The following is a 26,002-nucleotide window of genomic DNA, read 5'->3' on the forward strand; positions in this document are numbered from 1 at the left end:
TACTGGGTCTCTGGTGTTCAGCATAGTTCCTAGAATTTAATATGTACATAATATATGTAAAATAAATAAATCAGTAAATACATCCCCTCCAAAAAGAAACAAAAAATTATAACTTTATATTATGACAAATATTCACTAACTTTATAAAAAGAATTAGATTCTCTTGGACTATTCAGTAGTCCAAAGACGGTAGAACTAACAGAATTAATTAATAAATGAATCAATAGGATGCATTGAGTTCAACTATATAACTACTGATGCATACCTGATGATATGACCTAAGGGCACTGAGGGTGCATAATAGACCTTTCCTATGAATTGACTTTTCTTGGTTAAAAATATTTTTCTCTGTATTATGTGTAAGATGAAATGTTTGCCAGATGAATGAATGTTTTAAAATTTTACAGTCTGTCTTTAATTATCAATTACATATATTTATATAACTGTAAATTTCCAGAGGGTAAGAGAAAATCTTCAGCTGGCCTTGTGTGGTCATGAAAATTATAACTACAGTAGGCGTATTAATGCAGAAAATATGTTCATTGCATTTTAAAACTGGTCCCTACAAACACAAAAATTATAAATGAAGTTGTCTGAGTTCTAAGTTCTAAAGCAAGAGAATAAAACCTTTAAGAATTTCATGCATGGTCGAGATAAAGGCTGGAGTAGTCTTAGTTGCTTGTGATAATCAAAATGTCTCTATTTCTTCCTAAACTTATATTTAAAAAATATATATACTTGGGGGTAATTGAATACTTATAAGGCAATTTCCTTAAATACTAAAAGTAAATGTCTAGTAATTGTGCTTTCTTTAAGAAATAGAATTGACCTCAAATTTTAAATTAAGTTTATAAAAGTGGGAAAAAATATTCAGATTATTTTCATAAAGAGAATAATTAGATAAGTAGAAATCAGACTTGGAGATAACAGGAAGTTCAGGCTCTAAAGTAATCTAAAATAACAGGTTTTATGCATGTTAGCAACAATTATATTGATAGTATATGATTTTAAAAGTACTTTATCAATTTTTCCTCTATATAATACTTTGTTGAGCAATTATTTACTTCTGTTAATATGTTCAGAAGATAACACAAATTAACAAGTTACTTTCAAGTTACTTGAAAGGACCAAAAAAAGTGGACACCTAAGGAAGATAATATCATCTCATTTTCAAGAAAACAGAATAGTTCCCCTTACCATTGTTAGGCAAAATCAACAACACATTGACTATTCTTCTCCAGCATAGATGTCCTATATCTAAAAAAGCAACTTGAACATTTTTATTCAAGAGTCAAAACAATATGCCTTTAGAAAATTCACAGATTTAAATATATGGAATCTTTACAGAGATGGAGAGAATTTTTCAATAGCCCCAGTTTTCGTTCAATCAAAAACAGAGAGGCAGCACCTTCGGGGGAAAGTCACACAGAAGTGGGTTTAAATCAGAGCCACTACCCTCTGACTGGCTCTGCAGGCAGAATTTTAAGTCTCATCTTGCAGACTGTTGGCCTAGAGGTCCCTAGCAAAGCGATACTGGTGTTCACTTCCTCTGTATGTTGATAGTTAGAGAAGCAAGACAAACTATGAATACAGACTCTTAAGGTCCTTTAGAGGGCAAAGACAGCAACCTGAGAAAAGTAAATGAATCACAGAACCAGCCAAATTGTTGGAAGAGAAACTTCTAAATTTTAACCATACCAACACAGACACAGAGCTGACGGTGGAAGGCTGTTGCTCTTCAGGGCGAAGAATGCAGACAACGAAGAGTTGATACGAAGAGTTTCACGACCAACTAGAAGCAAGTGTATAAAGATAACTAAGCCAGCTGATGTTGCTGATTCAAATGGCATTATGGGTTACAAAGTCAAAAAGGGATAAGGAAACATGAAAGGGAAACAAATGGGACTAGGGAGAGAAGTAAGTTTAGTGTACATATCCTCTAAGATACGCAGGTAAATGCCTGGGGGACAATATTGCAGGGATGGTAGGAGGACAGTGCTGGCAGAGGTAAAAATAGGCAGAGAAACCATTTAAAAAGTTTGTCACTAATATGTGGAATCTAAAAACTCTGGACTTGAGAGTAGAGTGGCAGTTATCAAAGGCTGAGGGTAGGGGAATTAAAGAGATGTTAAAGAGTACAAACTTGAGACTAGAAGGTGAATAAGTTCTGGAGATCTAACGCAAAGTATAATGATAATAGTCAACGATACTATATGTGTTATATACTTCAAAGTTACTAGGAGACTAGATCTAAAATGTTCTCACCACAATTAGCTAACACTACGGTGATATCGAATCACAATGCAATATGCAAATGTATCAAATCATCATATTGTAAATTTTAAACTTACACAAAGTTGTATGTCAATTATATGTTGATTATATAAATTGTCCAATGTAGCAGAGAGAACTGGCAGATTTCAGATTATAAAACATCATCTAATTTGACAGAGGCCGATCGCTGGTGACTTGTGAGAGCAATGACAGGACAGTGTTGGGGGCAATCAATCATACCGTGGTAAGGAGCAAAGGAGATGTAAGAAAATAGAGGCAAAGTGTATATAAGGCTCATTAAGATGGTTGGTAGGGGAGAAAAGGAAGGAGTTGCCTTGGTAGCTTGAGGTATAAGTCTTGAGCAGCTTTTAAAACTGAAAAATTTTAGAAAAGGAAATTTAAGTTTCAAGAGTATGAGGAGAAAGTCTTACAGAATTGTAGATATTGGTACCAAGAATCCAATAGATGAAGTCAAAACAGAATAAAAAGAGAAGTTCCTGACCTCAGACAAGATACAAAAATGTAAAAAAGTTTGTAGGATCAGCTTCTCAATCTTTGGAATGATTCATCAGTAATAAAGAATGCTTACAATGTTGATTTGACTTAACACTTAAATTTATGCTTTTATTAATTAAATTCTACTTAGGACATACTCAGTTTAAAGAGTAAGAATATTAATAGATTTGAAATTTTATAATACTGTCATAAGGTTAGTCTTCCAAGATAAATTAACTTCCTGGAATCTTTGCAGTCCTTTTTATGTCAACAGCTCAACACTCTTATAAGATTTTACCAACTATCTCTTAAATATAGCATTTTCCTCCCTATTAATGTAATAAGACTTTAAAAATATAAGAAAAATAGCTTCATTTCCATGAAAATTGCAAAACCAATTTCCTCATTACTTATGACCATTAAAATTTTTCATTCTATTTCTTAAATTAATATCTCTCCCAACAAAAATACAGACTTTATTACACAGTATAAATATCAGGACAACAATCTAAGGCTAAGCTCTACTCACTGCTATGTAAATTAATTCAGCTTTGGATAATTAACAGACGGTTTTTCTATATTCAGTGTTTATTATCCTGTAATACTTGCTAAAATGAGTATTTTATATGCTATATAACCAATAGGTAAAAATCCACTCAATTTGTAGTCTAATTAAAAGTCCTTATTGACGTTTTATCATTTTTAAAAGAAAATGAGCATTTTGAAATCTAAATCATTTACTATTAGCATGTTTTTTCCCTACATGTTTTTGTACATGTTTGTTTCATAGGTAATGTATGTTTATAACCATAAACAGATTATAGGAAATATTTGTAAAGTCTCTATTTACCAGATAATTTCACTTACTAACACATTTACTCCTCATCCCACAACCATCTGAGGGAGAATCTGTTATTATTTTCATTTTATAGATGAAAAAGTAAGAAAAGATTAAGTCATTTTTTCAAAGTCATACAGCTACTGGAGACAGAGGCAGGATTCAAACCCTGATTGTGTGGCTCCCAAATCTGGCACTGGGACACTGTACTATTCTGTCTTCCCTGGTTTTGACGATGGGCTAAATACCTGGTTTGGGTTAATCTCAGATGACACCAAAAACAGTTCATTGAAAAATAAATATTCAAATAACTAAACAATATTGTCTACATAATTTCAAATGGGCTGTTTGAATTGAGTGAAATTATTGCAAATTCTCAAATTGTGTAGATGAGACCTTTTCTAGGAACAAATAGACAATCACTTGAGGAAAGCTTCTCATTTCAGGAAGAAACTATTCAGATTTGAATTCATATTCCTGCGAAGGTCGCATTACCTCCTTCAAGACCTGAGAGTAATCATTTAATATGTGAATATAATAGAGAAGTAATTTATACCTCGCCTTATGAGCATTTGAACAAAGAATCTAATACTTAATTTATTGGGTATCTATACTATATTAACCTTTCTGGGACGAAGCTTACAAAATTCTCAAACACTATCAACTTTCAACAGCAGATTTTTTTTATGTACCCAAAGAAAGATCTCATGTTGTTGCCACCCTAGTAACCACGGAACCCAAAGCAAAGTACTCATGAATAGAAAGGTGGGCCTCTGTGGTATTCCTTGACTAGCCAGGTTAGAGCTAAGCTCTCTTTAAAAGGCAACCCTCCTATACATATAGTTGGAGGGACATGAGCAACCAATTTTTCTGTGAGTTTTCACCCAGACTTAACAAGAGCCTCTATTAGTCTTTTATGTATGTTCTATTGTTCAATTTTTCAAGGGTTCTGAACAAAACCACTTCCTTGCAATCTTTACTCTGACTATTTAAGAAGCATACAAAGAGCTGTCATGTCACAAGCTCTAAACCATTTGATTGAATTTCTCAGGCTTTTTCTCCTTACTGGTTATAATCTAACATTGACAGCAGTACCATAACTTCAACTAATACTGTTTAATATAGACAAAAATATTACTTTAATCCATAAACTACCTGTAGTAATTTTTTCCTTCTTTGAAGAAAAACATAATTTGCACCAAAGGGAAAACCTCTATACACTCCCTCACTTGGTAGAGATGAGTAAGAAAAAGAGAAAAGGTGAGAGATTCAGGGCTAAGGGAATATTGTTCAATAAAGCATTTCAATAAATTTTTAGATATAAAAGAGAAGTCTAAAACTTGGATTTGGCCAATCTTGGAGACTAGGCCAGAGGACTCAGAGTTACTCTAATGATGATTAATGAGGCTAGAGAGAAAGTTAGCAAAAATGACTAAAACACTCCTTTCAAGAAATGTCTTATATTCAATTACACATCCCCCACTGTGGTTTAAAAACATTTTCATTGCTCCAAAACATCTAGGTTCACTCTGTATACCTGAAAACTTGATCTAGTGAGAATTTTTGAATGTATGTGTGTGATTTAAGGAAAGGGATGGAGATCTTTCTGGGTATGTCATGAAACAGAAAAAGGAAAGCATATATGAGATCTCAAAGTGAGTCCAGAAAGAAACCAATTTGCCAGTAAGAAGAGATTGCAGCCCAAGATATCTAGGAAAAAGGTATAGAGTCCCTGTGGATTTTAGAGTCCAGATTCCTCTGGCACTCAACTGAATGAGCTCTTAAAGCTTAGTGTCTCTAGCATTATTGTTTCATCTGCTACAAATCTGAATTATACAAACACCTGTGTACCCAATATCAGGACGACAAGAAGATATATTTTATTTATATTCATCATTTCTGATTGACCATGTTCTTAAAAGAATATCCATTAATATTACTTAAGAATTAAAAAATAAAGTCATGCTAAATTTATTTTTAGATTTGTCCTTCTTCTAACTTCTAAGAGTACTTTTCTCTTTCATATAAAAATTTAGAAATCAGAAACAAACGATCAGTGCCAAATTATATAATTTTAGTGATTTAATTATTTTTAGACAAATTAAACATGCTCATTCTCAAACTGTGCTTTAATTCAATTTATGAACCATTAATTGAAAAATAAAGCTGAGAGTGATCTATACACCAATAATCCCATACCTTAATTTTATATCCCTTCCTTCTTTTCTTTTCAGAAATACTTATTAACTACATATCATGTATCTGGAACATTATACATCAATAGAAAACAGATTCAAAGTGGGATGTATCAGTCTATAATCATGGGAAGGTCTACCCTTTGGAGCATCTTGACCTAACTGACTCAAGCAAAGCAGACATCACACCCTCTACACATCAATCTCATGTTGTTTTCACTGCACTTATATTGTCCTAGGTTTCTATAAAAAAAAACCTCTCACAAAGCAAATCAAATTCCTGAAATTCTTATTTCCCTCCTCTGTCCAAAAATTATGATGAAGACCTAACTGGTACATTTATATCTAGTCTTTTAGAATGAGTGCTCCTTTTATGGCATTGACTTCATAGGGATAGGATCAAATGTTCAAATTTGGTTCCTAAATCATTGAAATATTTTAGTTTATTCCTTTCTAATATCATTTCTTTTTTTTAAAGTTTTTATTTATTTATTCGACAGAGAGAGATCATAAGCAGAGAGGCAGGCAGAGAGGCAGTTAGAGAGAGAGGGGGAAGCAGGCTCCCTATTGAGCAGAGAGAGCCCGATGCGGGGCTCGATCCCAGGACCCTGAGATCGTGACCTGAGCCAAATGCAGAGTCTTTAACCCACTGAGCCACCCAGGCGCCCCTCTAATATCATTTCAAAACTGAACACTGACAACAGAATAATCACTCTACATGTTCATATGAAAGATCCATTTAAAACTTTAGACTATATTCTTTCTAAACAAAGAACAAAAGTAAAAATCATTAATCCTGTTCTGTAGAATGCTGTCATTGGAAGTGCTACAATGAATTGACATAGTGGCAGAGAAATAGTCATGGCTTTTTGAAAATACCAATTTTCAAGATATAGTTGAATCATCCCTTAAACAGTATTTGGGATATTTTCAGACAACTGGAAGTGTTTTCTTGTTCATATAATTACCTGAGGCAAGTGCTTCCTTAGTGGTCAGTCTGGTGAACACAATCCTGCCATATGAATGGGATGATTCATATTCCTAAGTCTCTGTTAAATCAGAAAAAAGCAAACTCTTACAAATACCCAATCACATAACGTTTTCCCTCCATCTAGAAATACATATCCTGTACAAATGCCCTTTGCTTCTAGTCAGCATTAAAGAAGTGACTCATTCTCCTTATGATTTGTACAGCCTGGAAGAAACTTTGATTATGTTTCTTCCCTAGTTTAACTTATCAAGATTGATTTAAATATAAGTGCCTTTGCCAAAACTGAGGACTACAATGATCTTACAGAAAGAAAAAAAAAAACAATACAGTAACAGTGATGAAAATTTAAAAGAGAAATTTCCCTCTTAAATTCAGTGTTATATTTTATAAACACACATTTTAAAGTGACCGTTGTGACAGACCAAGTAATGGCCCACAGAGATGTCCATATTCTAATCCCTAGAACCTCTGAATACGTTACCTTACATGGCAAAAGCAACTTTGCAATGTACATAAATAAAGACCTTGATATAGGGGATTATCCTGGATTATTTCAATGTAATCACAAAGTTTCTTGTAAGAGGGAGGCAGAAGGATATGTTACAGAAGGTGACGAGAAAATAGCAGAGCTTAGAGTGATGTGAGCCCATGCCAATGAATGCAGGCAGCCTCTAGACACCTCTAGACATTATAAAAGCAAGGACAAAGATTTTTCTTGTAGAGCCTCCAGAGGGAAAGTAGTCCTGCCAATCCATTTTAGACTTCTGACCTTCAAAAATATGAGTATAAATGGGAGCTCCATAAGCCACTAAATTTACAGCAATTTGTTATAGCAGCCATAGGAAACTTATACAACCATATTCAACATTAGTAAAAGAATGAATTCTGCTGTCACACTTCTAGGAAAATATTATAGTTTAATATTTGTGACAAAATACCTAGAAGTATTATCTAGATAAATTGATTTTACCTAACTTAAGAAATGCTCAGACTATCTGTATCAGTCATATAAATAAGAGTTTAATCCACACCATTTTCCTCCATTTTAAAAAAGAAATAATAGAAGACTAAGACATTATCTAGCCTCTAAAAGGGAAACTCTCTAATCCTCTTTCCACCTCTAAAAGTAATAAAATAAAAGGTATTCCTTTAAAATGAGGGTAAAATTTCTTGCTCCAATGGGGAATATATAAAAGCGTTTGTATATTAACACTTACTTCTTTAAAACTAGTGTAAAAGCATTTCTTGAGCAGAGTAAATGCATAAATACGTCTTGACAAAAAGAACTGAGATTGGTAGTCCTTCAAAGAAACTTGCAGTCATTTCAGTGGCAGTAAAATATTGCATACCCTCTTAAAAGCTGAGATAACAATGTTTGAAATATGTATGTGAAAGCACTTTGAACATGCATTGCATGAAAGGGGTCACAACCACAAGAACAGACAGCATTCAATTCTGAAGTGCTGTGAGTATGTCAATGAAAAAAGGAGATTTAAAAATTTTGAATGTATGGGGACATTTTTCAGGGCAGCAATGTAAAATATTAGAATGCTGATGCATGTGAACAAAGCTGAGATAATTCATTGTCATTGGTAAGTCAAAGAAAAGGTACTGTATGAAGAGAAGCAAATCTGTTTCTCAAAGTGAGTAATGACTATAAAACTGCACAGTCAAATTGGTAATCATGTCCAGAACCAAATCAGGGACTAGATAGAAAATTAGTAATATTTTAAAGTCCTACTGCCTTTTTCTGATTGGGTCTGTTCCTCCTATTTTAAGTATATAAGTACACTAAACTTTTATAATTTTATTTCTTTTAGTAGTAGACTTAATGTTGTCCTACAGAGGAATGTCCTTATGTTTCTGCAAGACGATAACCCCTCTCTCTCTTAACTGAATGAACAGTTGATCTTTGAGATCCTTTCTGGGATTGCTATTCTAAAGCACCAGTTAAGTGAAGAACATCTCAACTGAACTACATTATCCTGGTCAAAAAAATATAGTTTGGGAATGTGAGTTCAAAATAGGCTTAGCATGTGTACTGTTTTTCAAGTATTTATCATGGAAAATGGCCCCTCCTTTTGTCCCTAGTTCTTACTAGAAGTAAATGTAGAAATAATAAAGATATTTAGGATAAATGTGGAATTTACATGAAAAACAATTTAAGAGAGGAGAAAAAAATCCAAAATCTTAAAACAGCCTATCACCATTAGATCAACTGCTTGGAACCCTGACAGAATTATTAATCAATTACTTAGAATTTTCTCAGTTTATGTCTGATAAGCATATGCATGTAAAATACAGGAGAGTTAACCAAGCTGCTTAAAGATATAAGTTCACAGAGCATTTTTACTACATTATCTCAACTGATTCTTATAACTACCTTCTTAAATGTATATTATTAAACTGAATAAGAACCCAAAAAACCTAATTCAAAGTCATATATCCAGTAACTGTAACGAGCTAGTGGGAAAACTTCAGGATCAAATTTCAATTATTTATTCATTATACGAGTATGTTGTTTTGTTTTAACACAACCAGTGCTGTCAGAGTAAAATGTCAAAAATAACCATACAATCCTAAAGTTGCTACCCTTACAGAAATATTGTGAGAAAAATTAAATAAAAAGCATGAAAATGTATTGCAGTGCCTAACATAGTGGCTCAACTGTTAGATGGATTCAAGGTCAGAAGCAGAAATTAGATTGAATAATAATGACAGGTTGTTTTTTCATAGGTGACCTGAGAATAATGCTATATTCTGATATCATAAATGGTTCTGCAGAATAATAGCCATAAGCCTCATCCATGACATTGATAATGACATTGGAAAGTGATAAACAAAAAAAGTTTATTTTATGAAGGACATATTCTATTAAGTTGGCTTTATACTCTGTTATTAATATTTCATCGGAGGTAGGATGGATCAATCATGGAAAATTTTGCTGTGGTCCAATGCCAAACCTGCCAGGTAATGTTTAGTGATCAGAGAGTTTCACAGAGGGAGTAGAAACTGTGACTGGATTGAGGGAGAACTAGATCCTTTAAAAATACAGTTCCTTAATCTATTTTGTCTCTATTCATTGTCAGGATCAATAAAAATGAATGTCACAATCAGTCTGACTCAACTAGTTTTAAAATAAACACTCAATTCTAAAAATAGAGAAGTCTGCCAGTTATAAAAGAGAAAAGGAGAGAGAGAAATTAAAAGGATCATTTGATAGAAAAGCATTGCAATAATTATCACAATGCATATCATTATCTTTTTTCATTACTAATCACTATTCATTTTGGCTGGTTCACTTAATGGGCTATTTTCAATCACTACATTTTTTCAAATTTAATTTAACTAAATGTAGTGATGTCAATTATAAGCAGTGAATCAGGGAGAAACTAATGATTATAGATAATGCAATTGTCCTGGTTAGTTGCGCTAGGAGAATGTGCTAAAGCTTTATGAAGAGGAAAGTACAAAGCCAAAAGGCAGTGAACATTAGAATAGTAATATCATTTCTTCATTCAAGTCTCATGTTTTAACATTAAGTACCCACAATGTACTAGCATCTGGTCAGACCAGGTAAAATTTCACTCTTCACCAGTAAGGGCATTAAATAAGGGCCATAAAGTTCTAAGTTACAGATAGTTATGGTCCTAAGTTTTTATTTCTAAAAGTAAAAGTAGTTAAAAATGTCTGTTGGGTATGGTATTATGCTAATCACCACCAACATAAGAGCATAGTTATCCTTAGCATAAGGGTACTACATTAGTTAAAATTCATGTAAGATATTATCAATTAAGAATGGGATTTGATATAGTATTAAGCTGATTTTTTCTGGTTAAAAAAAGAATTCAGGCATTGACTTTAGTCACCATAAAGATTCTCTATTCTTCTACTTCGATAACTAGCCTCAAATCTCAGTGTAATCACTGGATAAATAGGGGAATCCTTGCTCTCTGGCACTCCCCTAACATTTTGCCAAATGTCAGGTGAGGTTGGCTAAGAGGTCTCTGAAAGTTAGGTTCATGCATATATGTTGGCCCCAGTAAAGTCCCCTTAGTTTAGATCATTAATAATGTCATGTTCTTTATATACACACCTGCAGTTCTGATTATATATCAGCAGTGCATGCTCTCAGAATTGATTTTCTAGTAGAAGCAATAGATTTGTATTAACCCTGACTGTATTTTCTCTCACAAGCAAGACAGCTAACCAGGGTTGGAAATGCAAATTGTGGCTCATATCAAGCCAGCAAATATGTTTTGACTCAAGTGCCGATTGAAATGTCTCAATATTCAAGCCCAGTTGGAAAATGCTCCATAACTGAGCATCATTGTCTGTTAGGAGCTCAGGAAAGGACAGTAATTGCAAATGAACAGCACAATTTATTTATCATTACTACTGAGAACCTAAATTGTTAAGCTATTCTTATTTTTATATTCTTTTAATCAGTTGAATCTATCAGTAACTTCATGAAATAACCAACTACTGACAAAAGAGTTCTCTGCAAACATTGAAAAACTAACCAGGGAATTTTTGAGATGTTGATTTATTTAACATTCCCCTTCACCCCACTCCCCCCCAAAATCTAGGGGTATAGAAACTTAATTTTTTCTTAGAAATACTAGGGGAGAAGAATAGTTAAATTTGATCAAATTGAAAGAACAATCAAATTTAGTCCTAAAGGTTACTACTTCATTAACAATACTAGCATTACTAAATAAATCTTTACATCTGTCTGTATGTGTGTTACTTCAAAGTTCAGATCATCACAAGGACCACACATCACAAAGTATTTATAATTCCATCCTTGATAATGATTCAGAATTCTTAGGGGTAAAAAGATGTCAGTAATATTATTATCCCTTTGCCTTTAAAAATTATGCAACCATTATGGAGAAATATATCTGTCATCTAAGGGTAGCTTTCCAAATATAAAATTCTTTTTTTAAGATTTTATTTATTTATTTGACAGAGATCACAAGCAGGCAGAAAGGCAGGCAGAAAGAGAGGGGGAAGCAGGCTCCCGGCTGAGCAGAGAGTCCAATGCGGAGCTTGATCCCAGGACCCTGAGATCAAGACCGAAGCCAAAGGCAGAGGCTTTAACCTACTGAGCTACCCCGGCACCTCCTAATCCAAAATTATTTCTGTGCCAAAATGTAGTTAACAAAAATCATTTTACATGCCTATTTTAATTCAAATTTGGGAAAGGGACTATTTTATTTATTTTTATTTTTATTTTTATTTAAGAAAACTTTATTTTTATTTTTATTTAAAAATAAATGATGCTATTGGGGATTTAAAATTTTCTCTTCTTTCTGACTTTGTTGCAAACCATATAAGGAGTTGCTCTGTGTTTTATTCTGTAGTCATCCATTTTTTTCAGCCTCCACAGCCCCGTCGAGTTGCTCAAGGCAAACAAGATGTTTGTATACCCAAACAGATCTCATTCTCAGATTTCACCCCTAAGGCTATTATACTTAAAATCTGCACTAAGAAGACCTAAAGAATTTGCTAGTAACACTGTTCATTTACATGAATAATTACATCAAAAATAAAACCTAAAAATTTGCATCATATCTCTGATGACAAGCAAGTAGTAAAAAGCACATTTGGTAGGAAATATACAAATTATGCTAATTGCATTAAGGTCCTTTTTTCTTCATTTTTCTGTTTCTTAATATAGCTATATTACATTTACAATGAATATGTTATGTCATTTATTCTAAAAATTAGTCTTAAAAATCTAAGTTACTTGATATGGCTTTACTCTTTTAAAATCATTCTCTCAAGAAGATAAACTAGTCCTAGCCTGCTACTACCAAACTGAGGTAACTAAAACACTTTAAAAGAATTTTGAGAAGGAGAGTATGTCAAAACCCAGGTGATGAACCAGAAATGTCCATTAGAAGTGGCAAAATTATTTCTTTCTTAAAGACCAACATTTTACAATTTTTTACTAAATATATAAATTTTATATAATTTTTTACCAAATATATGATTATATTTAGTAAATTTTTACTATAATTTTTAATTATAATTTTTTATAATTTTTACTTACAATTTTTTACTAAATATATAATTTCATAACAAGGAAGTTATATCTTAACATTGAATCATGACAATGTTTTTCTTTTTGTCATCCTATGATGAGTTAACATGAAATGAATTTTCCAAGAATTTGTTTAGGTATATATTCTTGCAGCTCTCTGGTGGTTATACACCCATCCCAGGCAACATGGCAAATTTCCCAGTTTCGGTATTTTTAAAACTGGCCTCTGAAAATTGATGATTTCCTAAATGATGTCAGCTATGATGAGCTTTGAATACAGACAGGCCTGGAGTTCATCTCCCTAATCAAATCAGTACAAATAACTGAATAACTCCTGTGATTATATATTTCCTAGGTGTTGAGGATGTAAAGAAGTATAAAACACAGACCCTGTTCTACTTGCTGTCCATTTGAGAGTTGTGTCAATTAGGCTCTTTTCATTTGCAAGAATCAGAAAGCTCAAAATGGCTTAAAAAGTAACATAATTTATGAATATCAATGAAGAGTATACAGATAAACTAATTTCAATTTTGTTTTTTTTTGTTTTGTCTTTTGTTTTTTCGTGTTTTTTAGATATTATTTACTTGACAGAGAGGGAGAGCACAAGCAGAGGGAGAGGAAGAAGCAGGCTCCCCATGGAGCAGGGAGCCAGATGTGATAGGGAGCTTGATCCCAGGACCCTGGAATCATGACCTGAGCCAAAGGCAGACGTTTAACTGACTGAGCCACCCAGGTGCCCCCCAATTTCAATATTGATCAGGTATTTAGATTGACTTCTCATGCTGCCTTTTCTCATTGTGACAAAATGGTTGCGGTGTTCCCAGGTTCATATCCGCACACTAGAAAAGTGAGGTCTTCTACATATTCAACAATCAAACACAGTCTTGTTTGGACAAAACCAAAATAATCTTAGTAGCTACGAGAATAGCAAGCACTAATCTACTTGGGCTTCAGTTACAGTCCATTCTTGAATCAATAAGATTATACTGACTGGCAAATACCAATCAGAGTCAGTTACTGAGGCTAGAGATGGAATTCATATCATCCATAGCCAATGGATACCATACAAAGGCAGAAGAAGGCTGAAATGTATGCTAGGGAGGAAACTTCAAGTTTACTTAGAGCAGTCAATAAGGAAATAATGAAAAATAGTAACAACAGAGGCCAATAGTAATGTCACAAAAATCTTGTGAACAATTTTGGAGTATAAGATCTTACATATGTTTTGGGTTTTATGAATATTTGTTAAATTATCATGCACTGAATTTAATTCATAATTAATTGCTATGGTAATGGTTAACAAGTACTTTATAGCTCAGAAAGATAAAAGGATATCTGTGGATTCTGGTTGTTCTAGAAAGTCACCTGAAAAAAAGCTCTTTTTTCAATTACCCAAGACAGTGAAGATATTCTGGCTTGGGTAATTAAAAAATAAGGCACTGTGGTGGAAGAAACGGCTCCAGCAAAGAGAAGTATTAAATACAGAACATATTTTCTAGAATGGTCTAACCTTAAATAATAAAATGCAGTGCATCAATCATGTCATTTTTTTTTAAAGATTTTATTCATTTATTTGACAGACAGAGATCACAAGTAGGCAGAGAGGCAGGCGGGGGGGTGGGGAGCAGGCTCCCCGCTGAGCAGAGAGTCTGCTGCGGGGCTTGATCCCAGGACCCTGGGATCATGACCCAAGCTGAAGGCAGAGGCTTTAACCCACTGAGCCACCCAGGCAGCCCCCTGATCATGTCATATTTTTAAAGTTCCTATGTACATTGACTGCTATTCTTGGACGATGTGGCATTATTGAGATTTGTAGCTTTTGCTGAAATTGTGCTTTCCTACCAAGAATGAATTAAATTTAAAAGTTATACACAAACTACACACACACACACACACACACACACACACCATATTCTATTTTTACAATAGTTTAAGAGGAGATTTGGCAACATAGTCACATTGGCCATCCCATGTAACTATTATAGCCAGACAGTATAGAAGAGATACTGAATGTCATTTTATTTAAAATCTTCCACTCAAAAAAACCTGGGACTCTCCAGACCACTGACTTTCATGAAGATTACACGACCTTTTAATTTATTTTTGCTGTTTTCCTAAAACACCTTGGCTATAAAAATTGCAAGACTATGTTACACAATGTATTTTAAATTATAAAGTACATTCTAGGTAACATTATCTCAGAAATTGTTATCAAGTTGACTGTGTCTGTCTGAGTTTCTTTTTACTATTTATTTGCACATCAAAAGGAAACAGCAAAACCTAAAGCTGCTGCTCTCTGTCCTCACTATTTAATATTGTTCCTTCCTACACAAACCAATATGGAAAATGTTACCAGCTCTCAATTAGAAAATAATTGAGTTAATTGACTCACCAAATAAACTCTTCTGAGAAATTAAGAAAAATCTTTAAGTTTCAATTAACAACAGTTTAACTATAAAGAATCGTCAACCAGAATATCTCTGTTTGGTATAGCTTACTGAGGGAAAATGAGAACTATAAGGAAACAAGTTCTTGTAACAGGTCAAGAAAACTACCTCACTTTCAAAGTAATGTCCAAGGTAAGTTATTCAGTCCTCTGCTCATTTGTTCAACAAATACTTTTTGAAAGCTTACATGTGCCAGGCATCATGCAAGATATTTGGTGAACACAGAATTAAAAAATCTACCCTAGAAAAAAATTTTAAGTGCCTAAGCTGAGAATTACATGATGACTAAAGGCATCTAATCAAGGGAAAATGTTCAGAAAGGAACAGACTATGTGAAGGCCTAGAGGCTAGATAGCAAGGTATAAACTCCAAAACCTTAAAGATCTCACAAAAGAGAGCTAGCCAGGTTTTCATGATATGTAGGGAATTATGTCATGATACATTAAAAGAAGGAAGAGGAGTATGAGGAGGGGGATGGGGAGAAGGAGAAGAAAGAAGAAGGTGGTAACCATATCAGGAATGTAGAGAACACCCAGTTCTTACATATCCCACTAAATAGCACAGATAGAGGTCTTTACTGTGGAAGCAATTTTTCTCTGGTCCAAGAAATAAAAGGAAACAGATTAGAATTGTTTAGAAAGGGACCAAAGTGTGAGCAAATAGTAAAGAATGACAACAGAGCCACATCTGTAATCACCCATTAACCAAAGGAATCAAGTTCTACTGATGTTCTTTCATTCTAATGCAGAAATTTGAGAGGTACAGACTAACCATGAACATACTGGAAGATAGTAAACTGATTCATTCTTTTAAAATACTGGAACTCAAAGAATCACTGAGCCAGCCCACTAACAAACAGCTCAATCTAGGAAGTCTCATCCCAAACTTCTTAGCTCTAAAAGAAGATAAAAATAAGTCCTTTTTTCTTCTCTAACATTTTGGATCACAGTAATATTTGGAACCCAGAAATGGTCCCTCAACTCTATGGTCAACTAATCTTTGACACAGCAGGAAAGAACATCCAATGGAAAAAGACTGTCTGCTCAAAAAATGGTGTTGGAAAAACTGGACAATAACATGTAAAAGAATGAAACTGAACTACTTTCTTATACCACACAGAAAAATAAAGTCAAAATGGATTAAAGACCTAAATGTGAGACAGGAAACCACTAAAATCCTAGAGGAGAACATAAGTAGTAAACTCTTTGACATTGGCCACCTAGCAAGTTCTTACTAGGTATGTCTTCTGAGGTAAGTGAAACAAAAGCAAAAATAAACTATTGAGACTTCAATTATTTAATTTTAAAACATCTTACAATACTTCAAATTTATTTTTGATATACAAAATATAGTTATTAAAAATAACATTACCAAATAAAACATTTTCATAAATGTACATTAACTCATGGAAGTAGACAAAATTACACAGCAGTGTGTCTAGCTTCTGAGAGCTGACTGCTAAAATTTCAAAACTTTTGAAGACTGGTTGGCATCAGCAATGATGGAAGTATTTATACCATGGAGATGGCAAATCTACAAATCTGAGTTCCCCCAGCCCAAGAGCCATATGTTAAACATTTATCAGTACATCACTAGTAACATTCATGGAGAATATAAAAGAAAGCCAATCATTTCAATATTATTGCATTGTTAAACCACATATGCTAAACACAGTAAAAAACAAAAACAAAAAACCCACCAGTTATTCTCAGTATCTTTAATATAAAGGCCACATTATAAGACTGAATCCAATTATTTTCTTATAGTCTAAGGCTTCCACCCCACACATTATGCAATATAGAGAATAGATGACAATAGTTAAAGCTAAAAAGCTTGATTCTCAGATTTGTTCTTTCAGAAATTGGCTAATGTGATTATTCCAGAATTTTGTGATTTCAACCTATGTTTGCCCATAATTTTTAAATTGAGTTGCAAAACTACCTATGAAAAATGAGTTTGGAAAAGGACACTGACCTTTTTGCCAGCATGCAGGGAATAAATAAATATATATTTATGTATAAAAATAAATATATATATTTATCTTCTAAAGCTACAAAATCCAAACTTGGCAGGTCTACAGATCTCAGTGAGTAAGGAAAATCAAGTCAACTCAGTAAAACAGTTAAGTAATTTTTAAACAACAAGTTTCGAAGTAAACATTATATGTAGCAACATTATATGTAGCAACCCAACACAAAAAGAGCCAACTATCCAGCTCACCTGGAGTCAGGTCAGATAGCAGTGAGACAAATGAGAGAAACAAAGATTCACTGCTTTATTTCCAGCCATTCTTCAGAAACACATACTATAGTGTTGAGAACAAGCTACCAAGGTCATGTCCAACAAAAGTACACCAGTTGTTAGAATTAGCAGCTTTAGAAATTCGCTGGAAGATGAATTACCCCTAGAGCACACTAAATAAAAGTTAAATGCCTTGCTGCCCATGATTTCCAAGATTCTTTTTCCTACATGAAGAACTTTAAAGATGGGTTTTTAAAAGCATACATTTAAATAGCCACACCTATACTGCATTCTGGACATTGGATGAAAAAGTCACCTTAATATATATTGGTGTTCAAGAATAACTCCCTGTGAGACATATTTGGCATCCACTATCTCATTCCTCTGTGCAACTTCTTATGTCCAAGTCTTTATAACACATCTTTAAAAAGACCATCTAAATACAGGAGAAACTTAGTCTACTAGTAAGCCCATGATAGATTCTTCTTCACTTCTGTCACTGTATTTTTGATCTCTAACATTTCTTTTTGGTTCTTTCTCAGGATTTCCATCTCTCTGCTTACATTACCCATCTGTTCTTGCTTGCTGTCTACTTTATCTCTTAGAGTCCTTAGCATATTAATCACAGTTGTTTTAAACACAATCTGATTATTCCAATATCCCCACCATGTCTGGTTTTGGTGCTTGCTCCATCTCATCAAACTGTGTTGTCTTGCCTTTTAGTATGTCTTGTACTTTTTTCTTAATAGCTGGACATGATATCCTGGGTAAAAGGAACTATTGTAAATAGTCCTTTAATAATGTGGTGGTAAGTTGTGGAGGAGGGGAAGCATTTCAGTATCCTATAATTAGGTTTCAATCTTTTAGTGAGCTTGTGCCCCTGGACTGTGAACTTCACACATGCTTCTCAGTCTCCTTTCCCCACCAAAGGTAGGACAAGAGGGCTAGAATAAGTTAAAGTTAGATATTCCTCTTCTCTCACATGGAATCTACAGCTGGTTGGAATTGATTATTTCCTTCCTGCCAATTAAGTTAGGCTATGATAAAACCCCAGCATAATGGATGCTACCTGATTAGCCTCTCCTGAGGACAGGCCTTCTTAAGAACAGAGTGCTCTGGTGTATTTCAAAATGTATCCTTTTCCTCTTCCCCTGCTAGAAAAATGAGGGAATTTTTCTCTCACATTTACTGTTGAAAACCTGGTCAAACTTCTGGAAGTAATACTCACAATGGCATAGAGGTAGAGGCCCCCCTATGACAGGGTCCAGCTAGAGTTTTTAACTCTCAGAGTTGTCCACACTGAGTCTCCAGCAATTTGTCAATTACAGCTCAGGTTTCCTATCCTAACACTTTCCATTGGTAAATCCCTGCTCTGGGAAGCCATGATCCCTGTATCCACCTGTCTGTCTGTCCAATCTTGGGAGCACAATCATGGGGAACAGTGATTTGGTCTGTGTTCTCCACTCTTAAAAATCCAAGAAGAGTTCCTGATGGCAGTCTGTTCAGCTTTTTACTTCTTGTTAGGATAGAGTGGCAACTTCTAATCTCCCTACATGCAGAATGGTAGTAATCCAATCTGAAGATATTTCAATCCTTGTATGCATGACAGCATTATTTATAAAATAGAAAAATTGAAATCAGTTTAGTTATCCATTAGAGGTGAGTGATTAGGGAAATTATGGCCCATTCATAAAATAGAAGACTCTACGTAAGTTAAAATGAATGAACAAGAGTTATATATATACATAATCAGGTATTAACCTCAAAAATATTTTGAACTTAGCATGCCTTCACATAACATTTAAAACTTGTAAAAAAATCATATACTATTTTAAGACAATAGATTATGGGATAAATTTATTTTTTAAAAATAATCTTGCAGGGGCACCTGGGTGGCTCAGTGGGTTAAAACCTCTGCCTTCAGCTCAGGTCATGATCCCAAGGTCCTGGGATTGAGCCCCACGTCCGGCTCTCTGCTCTGCGGGTAGCCTGCTTCCTCCTCTCTCTCTGCCTGCCTCTCTGCCTACTTGTAATTTCTATCTGTCAAATAAACAAATAAAAAAATCTAAAAAAAAAAAATAATAATCTTGCATGAGACTAATAGAAACCGAATTCTTGGTAGTTTTTCCTTCAAGGAAGTGAGGAAATTAGGATCAGAAAGAATTCACAGAAGGCAATAACTACAACTATAATATTTTCTTTAGTTTAGTGGTGTAAAACAAATGTCATTACAATATTAAAATTTCTTGAGCCTGTGATTGAAAATATTCTATATTGTTGTTTCTGCATGTGTAATATTTTATCTTCAAAATTATTAAAGCTGTGTGAGTTTTGGAGGCTAATTATTCATTATTTCTGCATACTATCATTTAGTCTTTTGGCCAAGAGAGCCAGTATGGCTTTAAGATTAAGAGTCTCTACTCTACAATTATCTTGATGAATACTGAGTAGTATATGAAACTGTTGAATCACTATCTGTTATACCTGAAACTAACATAACACTGTATGTTAGCTACACTGGAATTGAAATTTTTAAAAATGAGCAAAGGGAAAAAAAAAAAAAAGAGAGAGAATCTGTACTCCAAACCAAAAATGCCAGATTTCAAACCTGAATTCTATACCTAAACATTTTTGTCATTAAGCTAGTTAACCAATATATTTAAGCTTCAGTCTATATGTGATTCTGGAAAAATAATATACTTTTCATTCTAGGATGGTTAAAAGTGCTACAAGAGGCAGTGGATGAAACTAGCCCCTCCTACTTAAAAAAATCATTTAAAAATGTTAACTGATAGTTGATATTAGGAGCAATTTAATATATATTTCATATAACCCTCTTTTACCTTTGGTCATATCAATCTAATGTATCTTTATAATATCTCTAGGAAGATCTCTTTAATCTCAGGTAAGCATGTTTTCTTACTTCTTTCAGTATGTTCTTCATACCAACTGACCATTTATCTTGCTGTTCCCCAATCTGCTGTTCCCCAATCTGATCATTTATCTTACTGTTCCCCAATATGAGGCTGTGATCATCCAGCTTCCTCCACCTTTAAAACTGTTCTTTCTCCATAGGTTATTCAACTCTAATTTTCTTTGGAGCCTATATCAAGATGCATTTCCATAATGAAACTTTCCTAAATCTTACCATTGTACTTTGCTCTAAATAGTCTGGACTGAACAAAAATGTATTACTATCATTGGCCAGCAATAATTTCAGTGTTTCACATTTTACGGCACTCTACAGTTTAAAATCATTTAGACATTATGTCACTCATATAGCATTCAGATGAAGATGAGCTACTGTGTGGAACTAATTTTATATCTGCTGACTCTAAGTTTAATAGTTTATATCACCTCATATATTAAATACTAAGATCTTTTCAAAAAGTTCAAATTTAAATGTATGCCTCTCTATGTTTTTTATAAATACTTTCCCTATATAAAGCTTTTTAAAAACTCAACCATAAGACATGTTAGTTGCAAGCATAAACTTATCAGTGATAATAAAAATGAATTTTATTAAATATAAATACAAACAGGGAAATGGATTCATTTATGTCCAATATACACATACATAGTCAGACTCTCCCAATAAATTAATAAGGCTTTTTAATCTATAGATCTCTGTCAAAAATATTAGAGACTATAATGCAGATAAAGAGAATATGTATGTAAAAGAGATGCATTATTGCTAGCACTAGTTGGAAAGCAAATACCTAAGAAAAAACATTTTCCTTGACATTCATGAATTAAACATGTCAAAGATAAGAACATAAATTGGACTTTTGGGGATCCACAAAAATTCTGGACTGAAAGGTCTCATTTGTAACAACATGGATGGACCTAGAAGATATAATGCAAACTGTGATAAGTCAACCAGAGAAAGACAAATATGTGGAATTAATTATGTGGAATTAATATGCAGAATTTAAGAAACAAAACAAAACAAAACAAAAAAAAGAAAACTAGATTCTTAAAAACAAAGAACAAACTGGTAGTTGCCAGAGGGGAGGTGGGTGGAGGAATGGTTGCAATAGATAAAGGACATTAAGAATACACTTATCTTGATGAGCACTAAGCAATGTATAGAATTACTGAATCATTATATTGTATACTTAAAACTAATATAACACTGTATGTTAATTATACTGTAATAAAACTTTTTTAGAAAGAGCAGGGTTATTAAGGATGACTCTTTTTTTTCACTAAGTATTTTATTGTATACTGCTGCCAGTGTATATAAAATAATTAGCCTTGTGAAATAGAAATTTATGAAGATTCAGAGAAGTAGATGTGAAGCACTGACAAAAGCAGGACTTAATATAGTATGGTATGTGTTATAGGGATAAGATTTGTATAGGTTTCAAATTCAGTGCTCTTTTGAATACTCACTGGTTCATAAAAAGTGGTTTAGAAAACCATCCAAAGATTTGTTTTGCTACAAAAAGGAACAGACTTTCTGGAGTCTTAAGGAATTCCTACCTGAAGATACTCTAGTCACCAGGGGTCATGTTGAGCATTCTACCGACAGAATTGTTTCAAATCTTCAGCTGCCTGAGAAACCTTCATGTGGTTGAGTCTGGTTTACAGCTGGAACTACTGAACCACTTTCTTCATAGCAGTGACTCTGGAGGAAGCAGACATGGCACTTGTAAGAGCTGGGCAGATTCTGCAGTGGGTAGACTGGTAAGGCTCACTCTGTGTCAAAGGAAGCTGCTGACTTCAATATTACAGAAACTATCCATGGTGCTGAACTTCCAGTCTCTACACCTGATTCACCAAGGATGATGAACTGGGAAACTAGAAATGAAAAGATTGAATGTTCAGAAGTTAACAAATAAATATGACCACTTGGAAGAATTTATGTAGGAATATGGTCAAAATTTGAATAGAAAATACAGGTTAGGCAAATAGTAATATAAATTCCTTTAATATCAAGGTAATGATTTCACTGTAGAATCTTGGAGGTTAGCAAAATTTTTCTGAGCAGAAGTATATAGCAAGATGGAAAAAGTAAGAATTTTATGTTGGTATATAGTACAAATTGTAAAAATTATGTTTTATATCACTGAATCTATAACAAGATAACCTAGTTTGTCATCACTCTATCCCTAATAAGTCATTAATAACTAAAAAGGATCAGAAATGCTGGAATTTAGATATAAGACATTTCAGTAGACTTTGTGCAGCAGAATTAGAGTAAATTGAGCCTGCCTGGAATCCATCCACAAATGTTAAGTTTCCAAATGATTCATTTTAATGATATTCACATCTATGAGTTCACAGATTACATATGACCAAATATATTTGTGCTTAGAGATAAATTATTCACATTGGTTATATGCAATTATTACAAAGACTCAATGGTGTAATGATATAAGATTAATAAGGTTGAACACAGATGATGAAATTAGATGACACACAGAATGTTCCTTATAAATGGAAACAAGTAAACTACTTATTTTTTATCTTTGCTTATCTAAATTTAGATAAAAATCAAGAGTTTCTTTGATAAGATTAAAAAATAATGAACATGAATATCTCCTTCTCTGAAAAAAATTCTATTTGTCATCTAATGACATGTTTCTCTTAGCTATGGAATACTTCATAACTAGGTCTTTGGGGGGAAAACTCTCAATTTAAAGAAAATTTCCTTTTCTCATTTAAAATTGAATAGCAACTCAACTAATCCAGATACCAGGGATGATGTGATGTCCTTAATTTTTTCATATAATGATATGTATGTGTGGTAAGAAATACATCTTTGCTAAATTTCAAGTTTTGTTTCAAAAGATAAAAGTCTGATTTGGGCAACATTCCCAGAAGTTCCTTTGGGGGAAAATGACACATTTCATAATTGCAGAGTTCCAGTTGCATTTGGTTAAAATAATCATTTTGAAATGGTGATTTTGTGTGTGTGTCTATGTTTAAAGAACTGTCCTGTGTATCTGAGATCAAATTTCATAAATGGCAAATTATGTGGATGCCAGGTAGTATAGTCACAGCTAATAACAAGCCTAAGTGTTGAGTTGTAACATCAACCCAATGTATTCACATGTCTTTATTTAAGCTTAGGAACAGTTCTCTCCTCATCAAAAATAATGAAAACCAGATTCTTAGGTAGCACAGCTGAATTTAGGACAAATATGACACTAAAAAATATAGATCTTTACCCTGAAGCAGAAAATAATGTCTTCTTAAAAATAAAATCCTCTTATGGCAGCAAGATATACAATTATATTATGATCTTAGTTGCTATATCCACTTCTACAAGTTAATTAAGAGAGACAGAAACGATCACAGAAGAAATATAAGGACTGAGTCCTGTAGGGCTGAAAGATTTTCCTTCCACACGACACTAACATTTTTCACAGAACAGACAATATTGAAATACCTGTCAACGACAAACAATGTAAGAATTCAGCATTTGACCCAATATTGTTTTTGCTTAAAAAAAAAAAAGATTCTTTCTTTCTTTATTTATTTGACAGAGAGAGAGAAAGATCACCAGTAGGCAGAGAGGCAGGCAGAGAGACAGGGGGGAGCAGGATTCCTGCTGAGCAGAGAGCCCAATGCAGGACTCCATCCCAGGACCCCAAGATCATGACCTGAACTAAAGGCGGAGGCATAACACACTGAGCCACTCAGGCACCCCTGCTTTGCTTTTTTGTTTTTTGTTTTTTATTTTTTAACTTGCATATAGAGTCAAACATTTCCTAGAGAAAGTAGAAGTAGGATGTTACGAACACTCTTAAGGCTTTTACTCTTCAGATATAAAAGCCACTTAGAATGTATTATGAAACTGAATGCTCAACATTTTCAAAAAAAAAAAAACAAAAACAAAAATGGCAAGGCATTAGATTCATTTCTACACCCACTTAATCAAAATTCAGTAAAAATTCTATTCTCCACTGCCAAGAGAAAAATGTTGAGAAAAAGTGCATAGGTCATGATGTTTTAATGAACTATTGGCTCCTGGGAATTGTTTTTTTTTTAAGGGAGCTCTGATGAGAAAAAGGTTAGACCAAATTTCATAGTAATGACAGCAGTTAGCCTTTCTGTTAGGGATTCTGGTCTGACATTAGTGATGTTGTTTTCAACAGGAAAATTAAGTTATTACCAACACTGAAACAGAAAAAAATAATAAAACTTTGAAAGAGTTCAAGTATCCTGTTTGAAATAATGGCCAAGATAATTATATTCTATACATTTTTCTCTATTGCACACAAATGATACAATCAAAATATTAACTTTAATTAAATGCTCATACCCCACTCAAATATTTTCCCCAAATTCAATCCCAGCACCAGTTCTTGCTGAAAATACAGATTGCCCATGAAGACCAAGTTTTTAAACCCATATCTGTACAATTTTATTATTTTCAAAATAAAAAATATATATCTTGTTTCAGATGAAATTTGGCTTTCATTATTTTATAGCTGTGAAAAATTAAATTGTTTCTTTCCTTTTCCATTTTGCACTACAGGTCTTTGAAATACATTTTTTCAGCCTTTCCAATAGCTAGTATATCTACAAGAGGTCAATAAATATCAGTTTGAAAACCTTGTCAGTATAGGCTAAAAATATCCTGTACTTTCATCTTTCAGTAAGCCCTAATAGTGACAGAAAAATCTATTTCCTAGTGAAATTCTTTTTTTTTTTTTAATTTTTTTATTTTTTTATTTTTTTTTTTTAAACATTTTATTTATTTATTTGACAGAGAGAGATCACAAGTAGGCAGAGAAGCAGACAGAGAGAGAGGAGGAAGCAGGCTCTCCATGGAGCAGAGAGCCCGATGCGGGGCCCGATCCCAGGACCCTGGGATCATGACCCGAGCCGAAGGCAGAGGCCTCAACCCACTGAGCCACCCAGGCGCCCCCCTAGTGAAATTCTAAATGAAGATATTTTGGTAACTGTTTACATTAGAATCCAATTAGAACATACTCTCTTTAGAGTAAAACTTGATATAAGTGAAATTTGTCATGAACCTTATAACAATTGAACAAATGTTTATATGCCTTAACCTAAAGGAAATACAAAATGAATTAAGATATAGTCACTGCTTTCAAGGTGTTTAAAATATTCTAACAAAGGAGAAGTACAAATAATTTATAAATAAAGTTAATTTAATTACAGAGGACTTTTACCTATAATATCCAAACATTTTAGACATAACAATAGCAAGATTTCTCAGTGTTCCTAAATATTCAGATACATTTTGGGGCATCTGGGTGGCTCAGTTAAGTGCCCAACTCCTGATCTCCTGATATTAGGGCAGGTCATGCATGATTTCAGTGATAAATGTATGATTTTTTTTTACTTTATTTTTCTACTTTTTAAATTTTTTATTAACATGTAATGTATTATTAGCCCCAGGGGTACAGATCTGTGAATTGCCAGGTTTACACTTCACAGCACTCACCATAGCACATACCTTCCCCAATGTCCATAACCCAACCACCCTCTTCC

The 26,002-nt window shown here is 33.5% G+C and overlaps 1 pseudogene; it reads right to left on the reverse strand.

Annotated features, from left to right (window-relative positions):
* Positions 1 to 21,971: 21,971 nt before the first annotated feature.
* Positions 21,972 to 22,177, reverse strand: LOC116872413 (annotated as a pseudogene).
* Between the last annotated feature and the right edge of the window lie 3,825 nt (positions 22,178 to 26,002).

The sequence above is a fragment of the Lontra canadensis genome, unplaced genomic scaffold (genome assembly GCF_010015895.1).
Source record: "Lontra canadensis isolate GAN:19392208 unplaced genomic scaffold, GSC_riverotter_1.0 scaffold2, whole genome shotgun sequence".
NCBI lineage: Eukaryota > Metazoa > Chordata > Mammalia > Carnivora > Mustelidae > Lontra > Lontra canadensis.